At 49.9% G+C, this 16,744-nt stretch overlaps 1 long non-coding RNA gene across 1 annotated transcript; it reads right to left on the reverse strand.

The window, feature by feature from the left end:
- Positions 1–3,717: 3,717 nt before the first annotated feature.
- LOC135966947 (uncharacterized) lies at positions 3,718–5,733 on the reverse strand. The gene is made up of 2 exons (XR_010580658.2): positions 5,639–5,733; positions 3,718–5,419 (listed from the first exon to the last, which is right to left on the reverse strand). It is a non-coding gene; the product is annotated as an uncharacterized lncRNA (long non-coding RNA).
- Between the last annotated feature and the right edge of the window lie 11,011 nt (positions 5,734–16,744).

The following is a 16,744-nucleotide window of genomic DNA, read 5'->3' on the forward strand; positions in this document are numbered from 1 at the left end:
TCACGATGCTTGACCGTAAAACTCAGGGTCAACTGGTTTTTCGGACAGACTGGAATTTACTTGTGGCACGCATGGATTCTGATTGACCCAGGGATGGGCAAGGAGGCTGATGGAAAACCCATTGTGACTGCACCAGGCATTCCTGCACACAACGACATCTTCAGACTCGGGCGGCGTCCTAGTCTTACAATCAAATCGAAGCCCACAGAAACTAGGGAGCTTGTCCAAGACCTGCAAAAACTATGTGGACAGCTGGCATTCAACTAAGTCCTTCCCTGGATCCATCCATGCTGCTCCCAGCCCCTACTCCCACCACCCCGCCATGGCCCCCGATAGACACAGCAGGTCTGAACATCCGGCACCCCAAAAGCAGAGTAGGGAGCAGAGTTGGCTTCCACAGGGGGAACTCACATGCAGCCCACTCCCCTTATTGCCGAATGCCTGGGGACTCTATGCGCTAAGGTCTGCAGATGTGGCCTCACTCTGCGCCAGGAGATCCAGGTGGCAGGCAGCGTTTTGGAGAGTGCGTCTCTAGACAGGAAAGAGGCATCTGACAGGGCTCGTCGGCTGATCCATGAGACACAAGACACCTGAGAGAAGGGCCGACAAACCCCACAAAGTCGCTGTCCACGCTTCGGACAGGTCTTGCTGCAGACTGTGGTTCTCGTTAGGCGCGAGGAAGTTTCCCAGGGCAGGAGCTCTCGTTGCACAGCAAAAGCGGCACAGGCGATGCAGCAGGGCGTACTTCAGCCCAGGGCTCAGGAACCACGGGGTGCAGCGCGGCCTGCAGCAAACCAGACACATCAGAAGCGAAACTCCCACCTTTTACATTCAGTGACATTGAACGGAGCGAGTTATCTGTAGCAATGATCCTCCTGGGGGACCCGTACAGCATGCATAACCACCAACACTGACCACGAGTACTTCCTAGATCCTGGGGGCTACCCCACTTTACATGCACGGTTCCATTCACAAATCTATGTGGGGCAGTTGTTAGCCCCAGCTTAGAGATGAGAAAAACGCTGCTGGAAAAGTTAAGTGAGAAAATCAGACTTCAGCACACCTGCCATCTCCAAGCCCCCTACTACTGTATGTCCTAGGGTCTCAAGGTTGGGTGTGCGGCATTTTAAGTGACTAATCGTAGGTGGTTTTCTTCTCTCCTACACTTGTTTAGCCTGAACGTGCACGTACATGCTCTGCTGCAGGTGCACTGCCGTATGTGGACCAGCAACGCTCTTTTCTGCTTCGGGTTCTCGTCACTGCCTTCCGGAAAGCTCTCGCCTGCTTTACAGCCATGCCAGGTAGCCCTGGTCAGCTGCACAGTCAAATTCCTGCAGTGTCAGAGCTAAGTGCTGGCTGAGACTTTAACAGCGAAGACAGCGGAGTAATGGGGATAAACTGAACAAAACTGTATTGTAACGCAGATGTAGGTCTAGAAGCAAAAGAAGCTGACACCCCTAAGAGATCAGGCGACTGCGTCTCACTATGATGTTAATAGCAGCTTGCCGTTTCCAGTGCCTCCCTGTGCCAGGGTTTCCAGTCAGCGTTTGTGTTTAACTGCTCCTGGGCTACCTGATCAAACCTCTGCAGAGATCAGGGATATCTAGATTGACCCGGTATTTGACCATAGCAAAGTCATTAGCCTTCGAGATGCATTTGAAACATCAACTTGCGTTCTTCAAGAGGTTTAAGACACACATAAGTCTTTCTTGCCATGCTCAACACACACAGCCGGCTGTTTCTGAAGTCAGTGTTTCTGGAACAAAAGCCTTGGCCTGCCCCAGTGAACATTCACAATGAGCACACTGTCGCAAGGCTGCTTGGCCAACCAGCAGGGGGCAGGAGAGAGCCACAGGGGCCACGTGGGGTCTCTGCAAACCCCTCTCACTCCCTCAATCAAGGGCGGTGCCTCCTGCCAATCCAGCGGCTTCCTCCAAGGGGAAGAGGCCTCTTCAGCTGCTACTGCACTGATTTCAGGCGGCTCAGCCAATGGGGCAACAGATTCAACAGAGTCCCATGTTGTTAAAGGAAAACTTGTGTTACCAGGCAACCTTAGGGTCAGATTCAACGAAATATAACCAACAACATTGCTTCCAAAACAACATGCTACTAGTGTCTTATCCTTCAATGCTGCTTAAACACGGAAAAGTATGAGGAAAAAAGAACATGGCACTTACTTCTTAAAAAATAACCCCTCTTCCAGGTTCATTTTACCCATATCAGAAAGACTTAGAATTGTGGATTGCCTACAGGAACGTGGAGTGAGGGTGGATCCCCACGCTGACCCAGCCTCACCCCAGGTCAGTCATCCCCCCACCATGGGGTTCACACCTCTCCAGGCCCTGTCACCTCATGAAGGAAAGGTAGCGTCTCTGAGCTCTCTTCGCAGGAAACACCCAAACACGAGCTAGAGACACAGACACACCCACAACTGCTTTGAAATCCTGAACATATTTAAGGACTTCATTATACGTTTTTTAAAACGGTAAGAACAAAGTGAGCCTGGTTTTAACGTCTCAGCCACAATAACACCGTGTACATCTGTCTTTTACTGCTTGTTCCTTCTCCGGCAGCTGCTGCCTGGCTGGCCGACTGCAGAAGAACAGCCTCTGGCACTCCCAGGAAGCCCTCCGTAAAAGCGTGACCACCACGATCACGTCTCAGGACGCCGCACACGTTAGGGTCGCCCACAGACCACCATTCCCACTGCCTAGAAGGCACTGAATGGGCCTCCTGCTCTTTGTCAATGTCAACCTTCCTAAGCTATGTTGTGTTGAAAATTTTTAACCGCAGTCCACACATACTTCTTTGTGTCTTGCTTTTATCGTAGAGGAATATTTTTATGGAAAATTAAGTTTGCAAAGTTGAAGGGTTTTCTGAAAGTCGACTCCTGGAAGGAAAAAAAAATGGGCCAGATGTGGTGCTCACGCCTGTAATCCCAGCAGTTTTGTAGGTTGAGGCCAGGAGATTGCTTGAGACCAGGAGCTCGAGACCAGCCTGGAAAACATGGCAAAACCTTGTCTCTACTAAAAATATCCAAAAAAAAAAAAAAAAAATAGCTGGGCGTGGTGACATGTGTCTAGTCCCAGCTACTCAGGAAGCTGAGGTGGGAGGATCACCTGAGCCCAGGAGGTGAAGGCTGCAGTCAGCCAAGATTTCCATCACTGCACTGCAGCTTGGGCGACAGAGTAAGACACCGTCTCGAAAAAACAAAAAGCAAGAACAACTGTATAAATCATTATAGAAGGGAGCTGGCCGGGCGAGGTGGCTCACGCCTGTAATCCCAACACTTTGGGAGGTCGAGGTGGGCAGATCACCTCAGGTCAGGAGTTTGAGACCAGCCTGGCCAATATGGGAAAACCCCATCTCTAATAAAAATACAAAAATTAGCAGGGCATGGTGGTGGGTGCCTGTAATCCCAGCTACTGGGGAGGCTGAGGCAGGAGAATCACTTCAACCCAGGAGGCGGAAGTTGCAGTGGGCCGAGATTGCGCCACTGCACTCCAGCATGGGCAACAAGAGCGAGAGTCCACTTCAAGAAATAAAAATAAAAATGAAGGGAGCTAATGTTTTTCATTTAAGGGAAGGAAAAGAACATTCAGTATTTATACCTCTCACGCACACATCTGCAGTGGTGTCCTAAAGTATTCAATATACACACTCCTACAAATATAGCTCAAAACTACTCACCAAGTTACATGCTAAAAGCACATGCATTGTAAGAATGCTACATTATATTTTTTAAGCATCTGTATCCAATATTTTAGCATACTGGCAGTTTTCCCTTCAGGTGCTGTATGCCTAAATTATTACATGTTTAGTCATTCATTTTAGAATTTATGACTTGCTTTAGGCGAAAAATATGTTTAAACATAAGCTACTAAATTAATGACTTAGGGGAAAAGTTACTAAGTTAACTTGGAAGTTAAACTTTGCAAACTGAATTTGTTGGACTTCATGCAAGCTAGACGATCAGTTTCTTAAATTGTTTGTTGTGTGTTTCCCTCGAGGATGGAAATCTCTTTACTCTCATCCACTGTGCACACTGCAGCCCCGCCTCTCGTCCACCGCGCCACACTGCAGCCTGCAATTCACCCTGTACCACGCTTTCCACACCTTACCTGAAAGTCACTAAGTATAACCAAGAAGGAAATGAAAAGCAGATAAATGACCTCCACCCCCACATTTAGCATGCAAATGTTAAAAGTTCATCAAAGTAAAACCAAAAACCCACGTTAGCTCACGATTGTAACTGGGAGAGTTATGTACATGGCAATTTGAAAAGTCTAGTTAAATAAAAACCTAATTGAGACTCTCAATAAATACAGTTTATACAAAAAGACATCTGCAAACATTGACAGTGAGGAGAGGACTTCACTCTGCATCCAGCCTGTCCTGGAAGCCACGGCCAAATGCCAGGTTGTATGGATCCGAAAAGCAGAGAAAAACAAGTGTTGAAATGTGTACAGTCTCAGCAATGTACAGATTCGATGTAGGATGCTCAGAAACCTTGAATTTTCAATCAGAAAACAACAATATGAACAAGTTTCCCAGCAGTGTCCACCTTCTGCCTACGGCACGTGTAACAGGAACGCTAGCCACCTCCGGGGGGACAGAGGCTTCCTGGTCACATTCGCTCTGGCAGCCGCACAGCTGGCCCCACCACAAACACCTGGCTAATACTGAAGAACCACTCGCTCCCTGGGCTTTGCTCACTCTAGCCGGGAGAGCATATTTACAGAGTACTTTATCAACTGAGTCCTCGTTCAATGCGTCAAGCTTGTAGAAGGCAGGGCAACCCCATTCCTGGCCCAATTAAGTGAACTGAGCAGAGCAACTGCCCCCAGTTGGACGGCACTCAGTCACGACAGCAGGAGCCACTGTTCACAGAGCGCTGGCTTCGTGCTGGGAACAGTTTCAAGCGTCTTTTCTCTGTCCGAGGAATATGCACTGCAACCCTGTGGGGCCGTTTGCAACGTCCACCAGAGTTCTGAGGCAGCCAAGTCCAGGCTGTCTGTGGGCCTCGCCACGTGGCCGTCCACATCCCCTGCAGACCAGACCTCACTACAGGGACTGCGGGTTCCAGGGCTGCCTTGAGGCACATGCTCCCTTCGCCACCTCCTCCTGGCCCCTGACATCAACCCTCACCACTGCTGCCAACACTTGATTTTCTCATGGCTCCTGAGGGGCCTGTTCTGCTCTTCCCTGCTCCCTGCGTCCGGCTTGGAGGGTGCCCACATCAACGCCAACGTCAACGCTCACGTAATCACCAACCCTTCCACGGGGCTTGATGCCTAGGAGTCTCAATATCAGAAAGTCAGATTCCTGTGCTTGTTGGAGAATTGCTTCCCATTGTAGAAGTGAAGGAGATAAAATTCTAGGTGCCTGCAATAACATCATTTCCACAACGAAGCCACTTCTGTAGCACAAAACAAACAAAAAAAAAGCTTTTTTAAAAACTTCTTTTATATAAGCTAAATACAATTTAATTTTTACATCCACGTTCTCATCAGCTCCCACCTGGTGAGCAGGCAAATAGTAATTTTCAAAGAAACAAATTGTTCCATAAATTTAACACTTAGCATTTTCACTATTAAGCAAGAATTATCCCAAAAATACACGAAGATCTTGTTCTCACCTTCAAAAATTGATTGTCACACAGTGAAATAGCACTTAATGCAAAGGAATTTTCTTTTCAGGTTTCTGTTCTGGAAAAGAAAAAAAAAAGATTTCTGGCAAAGAGATAAACACTAATTATGTCATAATCCAAAATGTCTCCGGGAAAAATAATGTCATCCAATTAGTTCTTTGAAGTGTTACAAATACAGCTGAGTTTTAATAGTAATTTGTCCATAATTATCAAAAGAATCTTTTAAAATCTTAATACTGAAAGAATAACCATAAACGGATATAAAACACAAAGCAGAAGGGTTAAAATTTTGGGGTAGATTTTGGCCCATATTTTTAACATATGTATAGTTATTTACCTAGTTGAAGCTTATCCCTCTCCTCCTAGGCTCTCCAAGACTGATTTTCAAACATAGACTGGCTTTTGGTACATGAAGGCAGCTTTAAAAGACGTCAGGATCAGGCCGGGCACAGTGGCTCAAGCCTGTAATCCCAGCATTTTAGGAGGCCAAGGTGGGCCGATCACTTGAGGCAAGGAGTTTGAGACCACCCTGGACAATATGGCAAAACCCAGCCTGTATTAAACATTTTTGTAATTAGCCAAGTGTGGTGGCACACACCTATAATCCCAGCTACTTGGGAGGCTGAGGCAGGGAGAACAGCTTGAACTCAGGAGGCGGAGGTTGCAAGTGAGCCAAGATCGCACCGCTGCACTCCAGCTTGGGCGACAAAGTGAGACGGTCTCAAACAAGAACTTAGCCCTCAGGAAAAGCGTTGAGCACCACCCACCCCAACCAACCCAAGGAAACACATGGCAATCGTTATCATCTGATTTTGACACAATAAAGTTCTATTCTCCTCTTTAAACACAATGGTAAACACCTGCCATCAGTCCACAGAAACTGCCAGGACCCAGTAACACCGGACTAGCAAGATTAATGGGCCACGTATGCAGGGTTCAGCTGCAGAAAGTGAAGACACCAAGAATGGTGTGTGCTCAAACCAGATTCCTTGCTTTCGGGGTGGAGGGGCTTCCCAGGAAGATCTAGTCCAGCGGGATGGTTTCCACTTCCACCGAGAGGAGGAAACAGAGGGTTTCCTGAGGGCACTGACAGGACTTGGGTCTCTGCCCCTTTGTCCTCTCTCCTATTATGGGATGAGGGTGGGCTGAAGGCAGGTTCTCCCTACATCTTCCGGGCAGGAGAGATGGAGCTGACAAGTGGACGATGGCTTTTCCAAAACATTCTCATGTTTATAACCTGTTATCAACCTGTTTTCCCTGGAGATCAGTGAAGCAGCATCATTGATTCTCTTCCATTAGGGACAACCCGGTGTTACGGGAGGCAGGAGACAGCATGCAAGCTGGGTCAGCCTCTGTGCTGTTCTGAGTCAGTCACTTGTGTCTGATCCTCAGCGTGCTCGTCTATCAAATGCGCGGCCCCACAGACCCAGTGACTTTCAACCACAGTTCCATGGAGGTTGCCCAAGGACAGGGAGGGGGAAGAGGAGGGAGGCGGGGGGAAGAGGGGGAAGAGGGGGAAGAGGGGGAAGAGGAGGAAGTGGAGGGAGGGGGAAGAGGGGGAAGAGGGGGAAGAGGGGGAAGTGGAGGGAGGGGGAAGAGGAGGAAGTGGAGGGAGGGGGAAGTGGAGGGAGGGGGAAGTGGAGGGAGGGGGAAGTGGAGGGAGGGGGAAGAGGAGGAAGAGGAGGGAGGTGGAAGAGGAGGAAGAGGTGGGAGGGGGAAGAGGGGGAAGAGGAGGAAGAGGAGGGAGTGGGAAGAGGAGGAAGAGGAGGGAGTGGGAAGAGGAGGAAGATGAGGGAGGGGGAAGAGGAGGGAGGCGGGGGAAAGAGGGGGAAGAGGGGGTAGAGGGGGAAGAGGGGGAAGAGGAGGAAGTGGAGGGAGGGGGAAGAGGGGGAAGAGGGGGAAGTGGAGGGAGGGGGAAGAGGAGGAAGTGGAGGGAGGGGGAAGTGGAGGAAGAGGAGGGAGTGGGAAGAGGAGGAAGACGAGGGAGGGGGAAGAGGAGGAAGACGAGGGAGGGGGAAGAGGAGGAAGAGGAGGGAGTGGGAAGAGGAGGAAGAGGAGGGAGTGGGAAGAGGAGGAAGACGAGGGAGGGGGAAGAGGAGGAAGAGGAGGGAGGGGGAAGAGGAAGAAGAGGAGGGAGGGGGAAGAGGAAGAAGAGGAGGGAGGGGGAAGACGAAGAGAAGGGAAGAAGACGAAGAGAAGGGAAGAGGAAGAGAAGGGAAGAGGAAGAAGAGGGAGGAGGAAGGGGAGGAAGGAGGGGAGGAAGGAAGAGAGGAAGGGAAGGAAGAAGGGAAGGGGAAGGAAGAAGGGAAGGGGAAGGAAGAAGTGGAAGGGCCGGAAGTGGAAGGGGCGGAAGGGGAAGGGGCGGAAGGGTAAGGGGCGGAAGGGGAGGGGGCGGAAGGGGAGGGTGCGGAAGAGGAGTGTGGAGGGAGCAGTGTGCAGGGAGGAGTAGAAGGGGGGTTCTCTGAGGAGGAGGACCAAGTTTCTGAGGTGTCTTGGAGTCAGAGTTGGCAGTGGCTTGGGCTCTAGGCCCTCTCTTGCATAGTTTTAGGCTTTAACTATTTGTATTTGTGGACTCTTTAAAAGATTTAATTTGAAGAAAACCGGAGTTGGGGATACCTTGCTTCTAAAACACAATTTCTCAAGCCTGAGACTAAGTGCTAGGAATTGCTCATTCTGTTACCATCATTTCCTCCTATTTAAAATCAGCTGCACACCCCCAATCTCCCTTCAGTGTAAACACCACCTTTTCCGAGGATCTCAAACGGCAGAGCGAGCAGCCCGTGACCCCGGCCGTGGGCACGAGGAGCGAAGAGCAGACGTGTGGTGAGGGCTACGGACGACATGAGAGGCAGAGGCCCGGCACCTCCCTGCACGGGCTGTGCTCCTCCAGGCCTAAAGGACACCCTCGCCTCGGGTGAACAAGCAGCACAAACTATCAACACTTATTCCAAAAGAATAGGAAGAAAATTCAAACGAAGTTAACACAGTTATGCCAACACAACGCTGCAGCAGCCCAGAAACAAGAGGACCAGTGAGCCTGAGGTGGGTGGTTCCAATAGCGGGACAGTGAAGTTGGCATTAGGGCTTTTTGACAAAAAAAAAAAAAAAAAAGACACAAAAGGTAACATGGGACACCCATTATTTCCTGCCAGTGGAAAGACACCCACAGGCCCCCAGATGCCAACGGCCCCCTGGGAACGAGCTCACGCAGCGCCTCGGGTCTTCACACAAGTCGGCACGTGGTGTCCTCAGCAACCCCGCCCATGACACACACACCACACTTGACTCCCTTACCTGAGGGTCCAGGAGAATGGCAGGAAGTTCTCGGAGGACCGGGCATCCTGTGAGGGCACTGCACGACTATGCACCTCAGAGGGGCCCCCGGGCAGGTGCTCTCTCTCCAAAGGATGAGCCGGATCCTGACCACACGCAGATCGCGCTGGCCTCCAAGCGGAGCGCCAACATCTCACGTCCAAAGGGATGCGCAGGTGCCTGCTGCGCGTGGAGCCCAAGCCCCTCCAAGAGCTCAGGACGAATCCAGCGTCCAGGCCTGGGGCCGTCACCAGCCAGGAGAGGCGTCCGGGTCACTTCCCAGCGATGGCAATGGGAAGTAACAACTCAGGCCCATCAGGGGCTTCCTCACTATGCGGGTGTTAGAAGTAGAGACAGAGGTTCAGGTCTAATGCCACAAACATCGACGGATCCCATGGAAATGCGGGCGCAGCCCCTCCATCCCAACAGCACGCCTGGCTGCTCCATTCTGCTCCCACACACACGTCCCCACCCAGCCAAGCCCCTTCTCCTTTTCCCCACTGGATTCATCAAATCACACCTCACTGTCCTTGGCAAATGTACCATTAATTTACTTACTGCCCAGTAGAAAAGCACACTTCTAGTTAACATGACACCCCCGCTATAATAGAACAAGCCACTCAGGCAATGGTGTTTCGTTACAGCAGCCTGAGCTACCTGAGATGACGATGCTCACCGTCCTACAGAAACGGCTACTCCCCTCTCCCAGAAAGAGGGGCTTAATTAAAATCCCTGTCTCTCCTCGCGGCCACCACAGATCTCACTCCCCCACCCCGTAAGCCAGCAGTTGCTAGGATTAAAGGAAACAGAGGATCGTTTTAGACCAGACCATTCATGTCGGTCCGAAGCCTGTAACTTTGCCCACTTCCATGGCGGCTATGTCACCGCATGCCCCATGCCAGCTCTGTGTGTGCACTGTGTAACAGGCTCTACACAGACTCCTCTAGCTGCCATCTAGCACAGCCATTTCCCCTTCTCCTTTGCAGGTTGTCCTTCGATATGCAACCCCCAACCTTTCTGCAACCCAAGGCCTTCCGATCCTGGCATTCGGGGTGAGCTCAGCCATGTACTGGAGTCCTTGACTCAGGTAACCCAGGACAAAGGCGTTGGCACCAACGATCTACTGGCTGTGGGGTCTGCACAGTCACTAGCTGCCCCAGCCACATCAGGGCCCGGGAGAGGAAGCAGAGGAAGCTGTGAAACTTCCAACAGTCATACGGGAACAGGGGCCCCTGGGATGAGGAGGATGCCATGGAAGGAAATTCAGAGAAAGAAAGAGCCCCAAGGCTGGATGGGTCATGCCCAAAGCCTGCAATGCTGAATATTCTAGGTTTCTGAACTCAATCACTGACCCACACAGCACGTGTTTCCTGAGTGCTGACCCCGCATGGCATTGGATATGGCAATAAAGTAGGACCCCCACTTCCCCCTTCCCTGACACATACACAGGGCCTCCGTCCTTATGGGAAATCAGGCCTGGGCGCCCAGCTGGCACCGTGAGCCTGGGAAGGGGACCGATTCAGACGGACAGTGGGTGCAGCCTTGCCAAAGCCCAGCAGTCACCTGCACTGCCACAGCCAGGCTGAGTCCGGATCAGCCGCACAGAAACCTGACCCTCTCAAGGGCACGCCTGAGCTCATTAGGGACAGACACCGTCTCTTGCTTATCTCCAACACTTTCTCTGCATGTCTACTTACACACGGATGACACAGTCTCGGAAGCACAGTTATGATTCTGGAGACAGATCCCAGGCCTCCCCCTGCTCCTCTCCGTGGTGCCATTGATGGGGAGGGGCCGGTATGGCCGCGAGGCCACACACCCACAGTCACCCTGCCACGGAGACGCGGGCCTTCGACGGTTACTTCTGCCAAAGAACCCTGCTGCGTCTTGGAGCACACCATGGTGGACGGGAAGCTCCACCCGGAGAAACAGCGATACTTCTCCCCAGAGCCAACGGAGGGCACCCCCCACCCTGCATTCAGCAGATTACTTACATTCTGGAAAACATCTGAATGAATGGGGAACACTAAAATGAAAAGGTCACGCTAGAAAGGTTAGAAGTCTGTGTGAAGTCTCAGGAGGTCCAAAGATTTCTGAACCAACACTGCTGTGGTCAACGAGCTTACAGGGAAAGTTTCCACATGGGCCTTCAACAACCAACGCTCAGCAGGGAGGAGCCACGTTCTGCGCAGAACCTCAGAACCAGAACGTCGGACACCACAAAGTCACAACAGAGCCAACAGCAACTGAAATACAGCGCTCTCCTAAGATGTGTGCGTTACCTGCAGAAAGTCACTACACATTAAGACGGGGGAAGAAAAGGATAAGGTTAGAAACAAATTTGAAGTAATTTCTGCATACAAAAAATTTCTACATCGACTGGCTTTCTTTCTGGGAGTAACAACTTTTACATGAGATGCACATCCCAGTTGGAAGGAGTTTGGGTTTTCCGTGGGCAGAGACAAGGGCTCTCCAAGAAATGTGAACCTTTTCTCACTCACTGAGCCGCGTACCCTGAGGCCACCCTGGCCTCCCTGATCACCTCCCTGCTCTGCCTCCAGCCAGCTCCTTCCAGCACTCACCCTGCTGCTCCCAGAGCCTGCACTGGCCCAGGATCTCCTCTTCTACTGCTGTCAATCTTCCATTTTAGGACAAATAAGTTGGAGACTAGAAAGTTATAAGACCCCTTGACTGTTTAAAAATTTGTCTTCTCAGAAAACAAAGAATACTAATTCTACTTTTATGGTTTAATGTGTTGCCGCCATCTGCATGTCGATGGATATGTGTTTTTATATATATTTTACTCAATATTTATAAAAGCATGCACTGTTGGCTACATTCAGTTTAATTATATTTGACGTAAGAAGATTTAATTTCAGTGAATTCAGGCACTCAAAATTTAAGCCCTCTGACATCTATTAATCAAATGGAAAAATGACAGGTAGATACTACAAAAATCAAGAAGTGTTTAATATAAATCCTGGACTTTTAGATATTTCCACAAATGTAATGTATACATTAGTACACGACTTTGAGCATTTTCACAACTCTCTGAACTCAAATTCTATTCTTAACTTTTATAGGTAAATCGACATCCATATGTGATTTTAAGCAGCTCAAACATCAGCTCTTAAAAACAACCAGAAATGCTGCGGGCAAATCCCACCGAGCAGCAAATAACGGAACTGCACCCAACAACCCAGGTACCTCCCCTGAGGCATCTGGAACTTGAGGATTATGAGCAGCCTTTGGTTTCTGAGGAGCCCAAGAGTGGGGACTCCCAACTCCCCAAGTCTAAGAAGGCCTCAGCGATAAGGACAACTGATCAAAAAGTCATCCCTGCCGGCTCCCTGCCATGGGCTCCCCCTTGCCTGCCCTCAGCCACGAGCTTACAAGATCTCACTTCCTCTCTGTCCCGCAAAGCCTGACTCCTGAGATTCCAAGCCCTACTGCTTTCTGGGATGTGGCCATGGATGTCAACTGCACCTGTAAGGGGAGGAGCTTGTCAGGATACAGGATCCTGGCCATCCTGGCAGCGCTCAAGCTGATACTGTCACTTTGTAGTGAGTTGCTTAATGCAAAGGTTTAACTTTGAATAATTTAGATATGTGTATTCTAACAGGGAAATTCTGAACGTAGAACACAGGCCACACCCTCACACAGATACTGTCTGGCCAGTACTCTTTTGTTTGCCTTTTCAATAGACGTTTTTAAAAGCAATTTTCGGTTCATAGCAAAATCAAGAGGAAAGTACAGAGAGTCCTCACGTATCTCGTTTCCCAGCACAGGCACAGCCTCCATCATTCTCCTGCCCTCACCGGACCAGCATGTCTGTATGACCGACAGACCCGCATCAACATGGTACCACCACCCACAGTCCACAGCTCACACGAGGACTCGGCCTGCTGCTGCTTACTCTGTGGGTTTCACAGGTGTGGAACGGCATGGATCCCCCATGAAAGCCCCACCTGGAGTTGTTTCCCACCCTACACATCCCCTATGCTCCTCCCATTCATCTCTCCCTTCCCCAACCCCTGGCAGCCGCTGACTGTTTGTCTCCATAGCTTTACCTTTTACAGACTGTCCTGTGGTTGGACTCAGACAGCAGGCAGCCTGTCCAGATTGGAGACTCACTTAGCAACATGTGTGTAAGATCCTTCCGTGTCTTTTCATGGCTTAGGGGTCCAGTTCTTTTTAGTGCTGAGTAATATCCCAGTATCTGACATACCACAGTTTATCCATTCACCTACTGAAGGGCATGTTGGTTGCTTTCTAGTTTTGGCAATGACAAAGCTGCTGTCAACATCTGTGTGCACATTTCCGCATGGAAGTAAACTTTCAGCTCCTCCGAGTAAACGTCCAGGACTGTGATTGCTCCTGTGGTCGGAGAGCTTAGTTCCAAGGAAAACCACCACGCTGCCTCCCACAGCCGCTGCCCCACTTCCCCCAGTGATGAGTGAGGGTCCTGATGCTCACACACCCACCAGCACGTGGTGGTGTCGGAGTTTGCATTTTGGTCAGGCTGATGGGTGTACTCTGACGCCTCACCCTATGACATAAGACGTGGGCCATCTGTTCACGTGTAGATTTGCCATCTGTGTATCTTCTTTGTTGGGGTATCTGTCCAGGTCTTTGGTCCATTTTTAATCAGGTTATTCATTTTCTTGTTGAGTTTTGAGAGTTCCTTGCACGGTTTGGATAACAGCCTTTATCAGATGAGTGTTTTACAGATATGTTCTCCGCGTCTGTGGCCTGCCCTCTCATGCTCCTGAGACACTATGTTTTTTATTATTAAAACACTTTAGACAGAAGATGGACCTCCCAGCCCACCACGGTTCTTATTTTGGCCGTGGTCACCACCCTCCCAGCCCTGGTTCCCACCTTTCCACGATCTGCTGGTCCTATGGGTGTCAATCCATACTAAGTCCCTAACATATCTCCAATGATGGCAACGTCCAAGCAGGCAGTTTGCAGGTAGGAAGGAGCTGATGGAGGCCGGAGACGAGTGTGAAGGCCAGTGGATTCATCCCTCGGGGACTGGCAGGCCTCTCAGATGTCCCCCTGGGTCACCTCCCAAATGAAGTACCTGCTTTGGCCGTGGGCAGGAAGCAGGACCTGGCCCAGATCTCAGCATATTTGACCTGGCACGGCATTTACAGGTGAGCCTCTGTAACCAGAAACTCTATTCTCTGGGGAGAATGCATTTTCATTATCAAGGCTTTTAGGCTTTTAATTAAGAAACCAAAGAGCAGTGCCTGGAGTGAGGATGCAGGGACTCTGGGTGACCCACACGCTCATTTCCACCTGGCACAAAGGACCCTGGAGTGAGGGTGCAGTGCCTGCTCTGAGTCACCAGCACATTCATCATTTCTACATAAAGAACCCTGTGAGTCTGTCCCAGGGCTTTTTAGCCTACACCTAAAAATTCGCAGCTCAGGAAACCCTAATCATTTTAGGAACCTGAGGGGTGGGCCAAGGGGATCTCACAGTTTGGTGCTGGCTGTGGGATCAGCAAAGGGCGACTGGGGCTTCCCGCAAGCACTTCCGGGAGGTCATGCACTGGCCCGAGGCTGGTTCCGCCTCCTATCCTCTGTTCTCATGCCCAGCCGTGAGGGGAGCCCCCTGCTTCAGGAGCAGTCCCTGGCTCCAGGCCCTAACGTCCATGTCCAGGCCCCTGCTAGGGCAGCTTCTACCCCAGGGAGGCTGGGACTGGAGATAACCTGGAGCTCTAGGCAATCCTGGCAACCACGTGCTTCCCGAAGTGGCTGCAGACAAACTCCTGCTTCCAAAAGGTGGCACGGGCTGTGTGAGGCCTGGAACGCAGGAGGCTCATTTCGCAGGGTCCCCGCTCACATACAAAAGCAAGGCTAAGGGCAGGTAACTTATTTAATTACCCTCTCATGGTTATCAAGTCAAGTCATAGTCGCTTAGACCTATGTGTGACTAGAAGTATACACATTATGCAAGTGTATGTAAATGTGAATACAGACACGCTTATTTTTTATATATACCTTACGTATATGTATACACGTGCATATGTATAAAACATGGATGAAAAAACCATAGTTAATGTTTCAAATCTCAGTCACAAAGATCTCAGAAGCAAATTATTATCCTTAAATTCTAAACAAAGACGTAACATTTTACATACTTACAAACAAAACATTCTCTATTAGCGTTTTATTTTAAAAGCTAAGAATGCATTGCACTCTCTCAATCTCTATTTTGAACTCAGCTCACAAAGGCCCCTGTACCAAGGCCTCTGTACCGCCGCAAGGACGGCGGTGGTCACACATGTGGCCATTTATCCTCCCTGCATCTAGCTTCTCTTCCTGAGGCAACAGCACCTCTGAAGTCACAGTCTGGCCTCCCAACTCTCCCCACTCCCGGGCTTCTTGGCGTGTAGCTCTGCTGCACACACCTCAGCAAACACTGCTGATTAGCCAGAATCACCCAAAAATCCCTTAACCTTGATTCTGGCTGCTTTTGTAATTTGTAATATTTGTACTTCTGGTGTGATTTGAGGAACAACACATTTTAAAACTAGAGAAGATGTGGTTTTTATTCTCTCCTTTCTACTTGCAACCTTGAAAATTCAAGTAGCAGCAAGGGTTTGTTGAAAGTAACTTCCACCAAATAGAACCTATTCCAAATGTACTACAGAGCGTCAAATAACCACATAGATGTAAAATAGACATGCAGACACAGATATCAAATCAATAGTTAAACCAAATTGAGAAATCCTTGCCAGTTTGATAGGACTTCTAAAATTTGACATAAGTGTTGGCTAAGAGATACAAGATGTTATGAGATGAGTGAGATGCTTGGCCTAGAACCACAGGCTCTCTCCTCTTTACAACAGAAAATCCATAAGTCAAATCTGAAAGAACCAGGTACCGTTGAACGGCACACTCAGCCATGCTTCCCCATCCCTGGGCCAGCTGCGGTGAGTGCAGCCAGTGCTTCACCAACATCCTTTACCCTTTACTCCCAGGCTCCCTGCCATTATGTAGATTAGGTAAACCATGGCCACTCTCACCTTAAGCCTCCCCCGCCAGCATGGCAATCACCCATTCCCAACCACAACAAGGACAGCCGTGTCCCTGGGAATGCAGAGCAGGGGTCGGTAAGGAACCTGGATCCCTAAATACCTCATGGAGCAGTCACTAGCCTGGAACATCCTCCCTGATGGGTTTGCAAGAGAGAAAAACTCCTTGGTTCCTCAAGCAACAATATTACAGAGTCTCAGGTCACAGCATCCTTACCTACCCTTGTCAGGAACCGTTTATGCTCATCAAGACATGAGAACAAAACTGCAGTGGCACAGTCACACTCACCCAGAATGCAGACCACCTGCTGTTCACATTCATGAGTTGTGAGCCAGCCACGTGGCCTGGACAGCTTACTTAGCCACTGAAATTACATCATCTAAGATTTTGTGGCAGTTACTTTGATAAATTATCCCTCCTGCTATGAAGAGTAAGGTTTGGCATTTTTTTTTTTTTTTTTTTTTTTTTTTTTGAGTCGGAGTCTCCTGTGTCACCCAGGCCAGAGTGCAGTATTACAATCATGGCTTATCGCGGCCTTGACCTTCTGGCTCAAGCAATCCTCCCGCCTCAGCCTTCCAAGTAGCTGGGACCCACAGGCGAGTTTGATTTCTTTGCTAACGAATTCCTAATTCACCTTGCAGCGGGCCTGTCAGGGCCATATGCCCGGACATCCACCTTGCCGACTGGCCCTGTGGTCTCTAAGGTGGATGCACTCCGGTTGCCCGGGCTCTGC

The sequence above is a fragment of the Macaca fascicularis genome, chromosome 13 (assembly GCF_037993035.2).
Source record: "Macaca fascicularis isolate 582-1 chromosome 13, T2T-MFA8v1.1".
In the NCBI taxonomy this organism is placed as follows: Eukaryota; Metazoa; Chordata; class Mammalia; order Primates; family Cercopithecidae; genus Macaca; species Macaca fascicularis.